Source organism: Haliaeetus albicilla, chromosome 2 (assembly GCF_947461875.1).
Source record: "Haliaeetus albicilla chromosome 2, bHalAlb1.1, whole genome shotgun sequence".
NCBI classification, from domain to species: Eukaryota; Metazoa; Chordata; class Aves; order Accipitriformes; family Accipitridae; genus Haliaeetus; species Haliaeetus albicilla.
The window spans coordinates 909,820-918,133 of record NC_091484.1 but is presented as its reverse complement, the minus strand read 5'-3'; the positions used below and the strand labels follow the sequence as shown (position 1 = coordinate 918,133).

Here is an 8,314-nt window from a genome sequence, read left to right as displayed (position 1 = left end):
CGGTTTGCGTCATTGCGTCACGAAGCGGCGCCCGGGCCCTGAGCGTCGGCGTCGCGCCGGGTTGCGCCCGTCACGTGACGAGAAGGTGGAAGCGGAAGTGGTCGCGGCCGGGGCCGGGGCCTGGGGCTCGGGGCTCTCGGTCCCGCCGCTCCGCTCCGCTCTCCCCTGGCCTGGCCCGGCCCAGCCGCGCCGGCTGTGCCCTCCAGCCCGGAGTCGGAGCCCGAGCCCCATCCCGCCGCGGGCGGAGCGGGGGCTCTGCGGTACCGACCAGCACCGGCCCGGCCCTGTCCCGGCGGCGCGTCCCCCCAGCCGGGCAGCCGCACCCTGAGCGGTGCCGTGCGGCCCCGGCTCCCTTTCTGTAGCCCACCGTGGGCACGGAGCTCGGCGCGGCTCCTGGTCGCTTCTGCGGACCCAGCTGGGGCTGCCCTTCCCTGGAGCAACCCTGGCCGAGCTGCGGGGGCCTCTGCTCTGCCCGTCCCCGCAGGGGGCCCGGAGCCTTGCCGTGTTCAGCCCCGGCGGTCACACGGTCTCAGGCTGTTAAGCGCTTTCCCTCTCGTTCCCCGGTGTGGGAACGGTGCCTGCTGTAGGTTTGCTCTGTCTTGTAGAAGCCAGACTGTCCTCTTTTGATAGCAGTTCTGCAGCTGAGCAATAGCCGTCTTCCTCTCTTCTCTTGCTAACCAAAACCTGTTGTCCGGGTTGGTTTACACCCTGCTGCAGGTGGCGATGGGCCCCCAGTTTGGCAGGCCTGGGTCGGCTGCTGGCAGCACTTCCAGCGCCTGTGCTCGAGGCAGACAAGCTGGGGGGCTGCTCTGCACTGGCCAGGAGCTCCCAGCATGCTGCGGGTGGTGGGGCTTCACCGGCACCTCCTGCCACCGCGGCATCCCCCCAGGGATGCACTTGGGAGCCTGTTGCTGCCCCAGCTCTCCAGTAGTGCCGTCGAGTGCGGTGGCGTGCCGTCTCCTCCAGCTGAGTTCAGCTGTGGACGGAGAGCCTGGGCTCGGCCTCTGCTGGCCGAGGCCCCTGGCCCAGCCAGCCCCTGCTCTGCACTGACATCTTTAATGATCCCCTGGTTTGGGTGGCTCCTTGCTCTCACCAGCGTTTTCTTGTGCTGCAGTGCTCTACTGAGAAAGTCTCTGTCCCAGGTTTTCTCTGGAAGAAAGGCAGCCAGGTTGCGCCTGTGCTCTTTGGAGGCTAGAATGTGTTTGGGCTGAACCTGGCTGCTCAGCCCCCATGCAAGGGATGTGCTCGCTGAGTGAGGGGGGTTGGGGCTCCGCATCCCGGCCAGGTCCCAGGGCTGCTGGGACTGAATCAGCCCGCAGTGCGGCTCTGTCCGGAGCAGGTCTGGGTGGGTAGTTTTATTGTCTCACTGGCCAGAACGGCCGGTACAGAGCTGGTGCTGACGTGGTGCCAGCTGCGGAAGGACAGACAGTGTCTCATCTGGCACAGGCTGTGAGCATGGAATTAGCCTGCCAGAAATCCAAGCGGACGGGTGTTGGACGAGCGGGGTGGGCTGGATCAGCACTCTGCGTTGTTTGGTGGTGGTGCTTCTGGTCCGGGGTGAGGGGGGCGGTGGCTGGATTCAGCCCCCCTCAACCCGGGGCTCCTCCGTGGGGCTCTGCGGGTCCCTCGCATCCATCCGGCACCTCCTGCCCCTGTTGAGGCTTCCCAGGGTGCCGTGTGCCCGGTAGAGGCAGCAGAGGAGCTGCCGCTGAACTGCCAGCCTGGTGCACATGCATCTTCCAGCTCTTTCTCGAGCTAATTAAATACATTCTTGAAAGGTTTATGCCCTCGTCTATCACAGGGAGACAGCATCAGTGAGACCCGTCCCCGGGCTGGCGTGAGCTGGGAAGGGGCTGGCTGCACGAGCGCTCCTGCTGCAGCAGTGCTGCCTGACAGTGACTCAGGTGCCGAGTCCCCACGCACAGCTGGCTGCTGTGATCACGGTCATGCCAGAAGCTGAGAGAGACCGAGGGGTTGGGGTTTTTTTCCCATTACTCCTCTTTAAAGCAACGCTGCGTAGCTCTCCAGTTGCTGCGTGGAAAGTGGAGCTGGGGAGGACGCAGGGGGCTCCTGTGGCTAATGCCCCCTCTCTGATGTCCTCTCTCCATAGGTTGTGCTGGAGGAGCCTGGCGCTGTCTGTGACCAGCCGTGGGTCTGGCTCTGTCTGTGGGCTTGGGGCGTCCTTGTGCTCCCTGTTGGGGGAAGCTCTGCATTTCTGTCGGAAGGGGGGTTGGAGGAACCCCTGGCAAAAGCTGCCTCCCAGGCAGAGGAAATGGGATGGATTCGTGTTGGACTAGTAGGTGTCCTCTCTTTTTGCCTTCAGCCAGCTGCTGTCTGAGACAAGTGAAGGATTTTCCCAATGGGTGATGGTTCCGGGGCAAAGCAGCCTGACCTCTGGGAGCCCCAGGGGCTCGCACGGATCCTCCCAGTGTTGGCTCGACTGATGGAAAGTTGCTTAAAGCTTCCCTGTTACCCTGCAGAGATACCCCATGTCCTTTGTCTCAAAGGTTTGTACCAGCGGGAGCTTTGCTGATGGGTAACCTGCTATTTTTAAAAATGCTCCGTGCCCCTGAGCAGGGGTGAGCGGAGAATTTCCAAGCCAGGCAAAGCACAGCTCCCGTGCTCTGCTCTGGAGACACAGCTCCTCTCTGATAATGCTTTGCCATGGCGGCTCCCGTGCCTGAAATCATTTCAGGGCCAAAGAAAACATAAAGAATGTCAGCAAGAGGCTTAAGAGAATCCAAAAATGGATGCGGCACGCATTGGATGTGTGTCCAAATACTTTAGCAGGGGGGGCGCCAGGTTAAAGGCCTTTTGGGAACAGGCTGAGAAGACAACACAAACGCTTGTTGCTGGAGAATAAAGCGATAAGACTCAAGTGGGAAATGAATCTGATTTTTAACAGGCCGTACCAGGCGGTGGAAATTTTTCCAGCTCCGCGCTCTCCAGCCTGGATATGATGCTTGGTCGGATCTACAGCCAGACAAGCTGCTGCTTGGGGCAGGGCGAGAGTGCGCTGACCTAGCGAGTCTGGTCAGGGTCCTGCTCTCGACGGCGCCCCTCGGCCACATTGGTCTGCCCCATCCCTGGCAGCGGTTTGTTGGCCACGCTGACCTGCCTCGCTGGCTTGCCCTGCTCCCACAATAGCTTCCCCGTGAGCTAATGGCTTCGGTCAGTGTCCCAGAATAGGTGGTGGCTTGTGCTGAGCACCGTGCCCAGGGCAGTGCCCCTCCAGCCTCCCTGCAACCCGAGCCCCCGGACTTCCACAGTCAGTGATTTTGTCATCCGTGCTGTTTGTTCCTCCTCATTTCCTTTTTTCTTTTTAAAGAAAACATTGCTGGTGATGTTTGTGTAGCTGCAGGGCATTAATCCACATCAAGCAGGCTCGTATTTATATCCCACCTGGGAAGGGCAGTTGCATCAGCACATTTTGTAAAACAGTTGAGCAAAACAGCCCTTGCTGCAGGAAATGGGTTTTTCTTCACACCAGATTGCTTCACCACTCAGCTCCTTCCCAGCAACAGTGGCTCCTGAACAAGGCGCCTGGGGCTCTCCCGGGGGATTGCTCCATGCCAGGGTGGCAGCAAGCCGGGATAGCTTCCCGCCGGACACCACTCCGGCCCCTCTGCCGTGGGCTTGGGCCTCGCTGGGCCACTGGCACTTCTGCGGGGAGCAGCCTCCCTCTGGTGCCGGCTGTTCCTGCCGGGATCTCCGCTTCCCAGGGCACTAGCGCGGGTGGGAGTGTCGTAGGATAATGCCCCGTTTTCTGTGGCCGCCAAGGCTGCGGCTGAACCTGTGGCCTCAGCCGTAATGCCACCCTTGGGCTCGGGCAGGACGCTCCCGAGACAGGCAGGAGCCGCTCCCAGCTGCTCCCCAAGGGCTTGGGGGAGCTGACAAAACCCCGTAGTGAGGCCACTTATATCCTCGCAAGGTCCTCTTGGCAGGAGGCAGCTCGCTGGCCCCGGCTCTGCTCTGCCGGCGGCTGTGCCGTGGACACGGAGGGGCTCTCCTTGGGGTGAGGTGGCACTCACTGCATGGCCAGGCCGGCTCTGGACAGAGTGTGCAGCCCAGCTCCTTGCCGGCACTCCTGCTACCGCTCTGCTGGGTGGTCCTGCCTGCCGGAGGGGGCCGTGGTGTCCTCGTGTCCTGCTGCCTTCTGGGCTATCGGTGCCTGCCGTCCTGCATGCAAGCTGGAGCAAAGGCGGCGCCGAGCCGTGCTGTACGCTGCCTGTCCTGTGTATCTTATCTTGCGCCCAGGTCGGAGCCATGGCTGCTGTTCCCACGGGGCTTCGGGACCATCGACGGCCTTTCCAGGATGCGTTTGGAGCTGCTGAAATGCAATCAGCCGTGGCTGCGGTGCTGCCTGGCCCCTCCTCGCCTGCCAGAACGGCTGCTGCTGCTGGTTGGTTTTTTTTTTTTTCCCCTTCTGGAGGAATCCTGTGGCTTCCTTCCCAGAACCTGAGACCTCAGAGCCACGGTCCAAGGCCACCGGCTTCCACCCTCTCCTGTGCTGCTGATTCATCACTGCTGGTTAGTTAAAAAAGGGTAATCAGCAAATTACTGAAATATAAGTAAAATAAACAAGGTGGGCAGGAGAACTGTGTGTGTAGCAGGGCCCCAGAGGCCTTAAATGCGTGCTGTGCTGGGCCGTTCCCATCGCCTGCGCTCATCGCCTGTGCAGGGCTTCGTCCTGCCGAGCACCTGTGGAGCGGGGGAGCTCAATACCCCGGTGCTGCCGCGGGGGCTCCCAGCCTGCGCCAGACCTGCAGCCCTGCCCATGGCTGGTCCCCTTTAGAGGCCAGAGGGGCCCTGCAGCTTTCGCATGGCGGCAGTCCAGAGCCCCAACAGGCAGTGACTGGGTTCAGTGTTGGTCTGGTCGGTCCCCCCTGCCTTGTGGGAGGGGGTCGCTGGACCCCAGGACCAAGCGGGCGGGCTGCGGGGCTGCTCTCTGCCTGCGTGGTCTTCAGAGGTGTCCACAGGGCTGGTGACTCTTGCCTGGATGCTCTCAGCCCTGCTCCTCCCCCAGCAGCACAGCAGCTCCCTTGGTCCCCAGTGCTCCCGCAGCCCGGCAGCTGCCTTCCTCCCCTCCCACAGCACTCATGCCTGCAGAAGAAGTTTTAAAAGGCCCCAAGGGTCATGCAGCCCCGGTAGCTCCCCGGCTAATGGCCAGGCTGTTTGCCATTCCCTGGGCTGCCTGTGTTTTGTCCATATGCCTGTGTTGACAACTGAGCTGCTCTGAATTAATTTGGCAGCAAGTGTTAGAACAGTTGTCAAATGTTTTACTGAAATCCGAGCATGTTGCATCTACCACTCTTCCTTCTGCTTCTTGTAGTTTACAATTAAATACAATGAGTTTTGCCCATATTTCACCTTCTACAAACCCCCGCTTCTTATTCCTGAGCCATTCCATCACTGACAGCCAGCAGGATCCTGGCGCCGCATTGTCCCCTTTGCATGCCGGACAGACAGGCAGGTTCGCCGTCATTGTCACAATTGCTGCTCTTCCCATTTTAGCAGGCAGCTGCTGTGCCCATCTCACTGTTGGGGAACAAAGCGCTGCCCACCCGTGCTGTGCTGTGCTGGCTGATAGTCAGGCACAGCAGCTGTGCCTCAAGGAGTCTGCGGCTCCAGCCCTGACCTGCCCCACTCCCCTCCCGGCCCCTGCCTTACCCCTGTGGGGTGCAGGAGACGGCATCCACGGACCTGATCCGGCAGGTCACCCCAGACGGGATGGCTCCGGGTGGCTGAGGGGATGACAGCAGCAAGGCTGCCTGTGGATGCCCCTTCCCAAAGCCACCACAGGTGACAAAGTCTCAGTGCTGTCCCGTGCAGCCCACGGGAGCCAGGGCAGACCTGGTCCCTGAGCCCTGTGCTCCCGCTGCTGGCAGGTGGGGAAAGCTTGGTAGAAAAAAAGTTGGTCAAAGCTGGAGGCAAAGGCTGAGATGGGACAAGGTTGAAGGGATGGGAATGAGTTTACAGCAAAGCAAGTCATGAAACACAACAAGAACCCCACGGCGTTTGGAGCTCTCGCACCCATTTCCTACAGCCCTGGGGCTGCCGGGCTCTCCACCATGCTCCCTGGCAGATGGGACGGTCTGGGCTGTTTTCCCTCCAATTGAATACAAAGGCAATTTTGGATGCCTCTGCCAGAGGCTGACTCGTTTCTTCAAACCCTTCCTGGATTTCCCACCTTGAGGGCTTCCCAGCAGACAGGAGCATGGTTTCCTCTCCATTCCATGGTGCTGGGGTTGCGCCGTGTAGCAAGGGCTCCACACAGGGGTCTGCAAGGCACTGGGCCCCCTCCTGGCATCAGTAGGGCTGTGTCTGGCAGGGAGGCTGCCCGGCTACCTCGGCACAGGCTGTGCCACCATGCCTGCCGCTGGCTCCGGTGCCTGGAAGAGCAGAGCACTGGGTGGGAGATTCTTGCTCCAGCATCCCTGTGGGACCCAAACAGATGGGGGTTCCCGAGGTGCGAAGGGGCTGGGGAAGGTGTGGAGGAGGGATGTTCCAGCCCAATGTGGGGAGGTGACTGTGCCGCTCACCTGGGTGCCTGGAGCCAGTGTGACAGCCGGGAGGATCCGTCATGTGCGGTTTGCAGCTGGGATCGGTGCTGCCGAGTGATGAAACTGCAGTGCTGGTTTCAGTGCCTGCAGGGTGGAGGTGATCCGCCTGGCTGACACCAGCTGCGTCATCCTTGCCCAGACAAGAGACTGCGGAGAGCAACAGTGCTGGGACTGGGGAGGCAGTGGGGCTGGGGGCCAGGACACCGCCTCCTGCCTGGGGAAACAGGAGTGAAGGATTCGCAAGAAGCTGGTGTCGAGGGGGTGGGGAGTTCCCTAGGTGAGGCAAGGGACAGGCAGGGTCTGGCAGGAAGAGGCAGGGAGATGAGCAGGTATATCCACAGAGCTTCGGGCAGGCAGGGAAGGCATGCGGGGCTGGGGACCGGCAGTGCCGGGAGCGCTGCAGGGCCGTGACACACGGTGCGGTTTGCCAAGAAGGGTCCTGGGTCCAGCTGGAGGATGCGATCCCAGCCCACACACGGCCTGGCGTTGGGGCAGCAGATACGGGAAGCGTGTGCAGGAATGTTGTTTCTGTCTGGAGACCTTGAGCAGGAGCAATGGGGCTTCCAAGCCTCTGACGCAGAGCTGCTCCCTGTGCCTTTGTTCCCGCTCCTGTGCCAAGCGTCCCCGTGCCCGGGACACCATGTCGTACAGCGGGCCAGTGCTGGCCGGGGCAGCTGGCGCGTGGGTGGCAGCTTTGCCTGGCTCTGCCATGGCAGCCATGGCACTGGCGCTTCCTGTGGCAGCTGCCAGGTCCGAGCAGCTCCCTGCCCTCCACATGGGCCATGCTTCCCCGCGGCGGCCGGCGCTGTGCTCTCCCCGACCCAGCGCTGTCTCACTCGCACAAGATGCTGACTCCCTCTGGCCCTGCTTCCCCTTGCCGCTGCACTCCTGCCCGGCCCCTCATGCCAAGCGGGCGTCCGATGCTGTCCGCACGCCTGGGCCTGCCCTTTGCTCCCGCAGCCCCCCTGTCCCCTGCCTGGCTCTTTGGGTGCCCAGGTGTGAGGCAGTGACTGTGGCAGCCGGGTGTCCCCTTGCCACCCTGCTCCTCAGCTCTCCCACCACCTTTGCCACCCCGGTGCACCCCATGGCTGCGGCTGTCGGACCTCCCCCCTGGCGGGCTAGTGCTGTCCTCCCTCCCTGGCTGGCTCCCACCCTGCTCACCTGTGCTGGGGGAACAGAGCTGGGGAGGGTCTCAGCCCAGCTCTGGGGATCCCTGGCTCCATCCAGTCCCCCCAAACCTTGCTGCTGGCCTGGCCGGCACTTCCCAGCTGGAGACCTGCAGCCTCGCAGAGGTGCTGCCACGTTCCGTCAGCCTCTGCCCCAGGCAGGGCTGCTGCATCCCCACCGGCGGGGATCCAGGCAGGCATCCGGCCCCAGCCGGGGTCCCAGACCAGTTTCCCACGGGGGTCTCCCCGCAGTGCCTGCCTATGTGAGGGTGGCCATGAGTAAGGGCGTGGGAAGGGGCTGCGGTGGCTCTTCCTTCCCCTTTTGGCAGCAGTGGTGGTGACAGGCAGCCTCGTGGCTCGGGCAGCCGGCGGGGACGGAGGATGTCCGCATGGTTTTTTCCATATCATTCGTCCTTACAGGGGCTCTGGGTGTAAACGGTGTCCCTGGGCAGACATGGGCTGGGCACAGCGCCCGGATGTTCCCAGGGTCCCTGGCAGCCAAAAGGCCTCTCCTGCCTGCTGCGCTGCCCATGCTCACCGCTGCCCTCCTCTCCCACCAGCGGCAGCAGCTGCCCCGAGCATCCC

General features: G+C 62.4%; 2 long non-coding RNA genes across 2 annotated transcripts; one reads left to right on the top strand and one right to left on the bottom strand.

Moving 5' to 3' along the window:
• Nucleotides 1-214: 214 nt before the first annotated feature.
• On the top strand, nucleotides 215-4,598 carry LOC138688669 (uncharacterized). Its single transcript, XR_011327564.1, has 2 exons — nucleotides 215-2,507; nucleotides 4,258-4,598. It is a non-coding gene; the product is annotated as an uncharacterized lncRNA (long non-coding RNA).
• Nucleotides 4,599-5,953: 1,355 nt separating this feature from the next.
• Nucleotides 5,954-6,774, bottom strand: LOC138688671 (uncharacterized). Its single transcript, XR_011327565.1, has 2 exons — nucleotides 6,543-6,774; nucleotides 5,954-6,437 (listed from the first exon to the last, which is right to left on the bottom strand). It is a non-coding gene; the product is annotated as an uncharacterized lncRNA (long non-coding RNA).
• Between the last annotated feature and the right edge of the window lie 1,540 nt (nucleotides 6,775-8,314).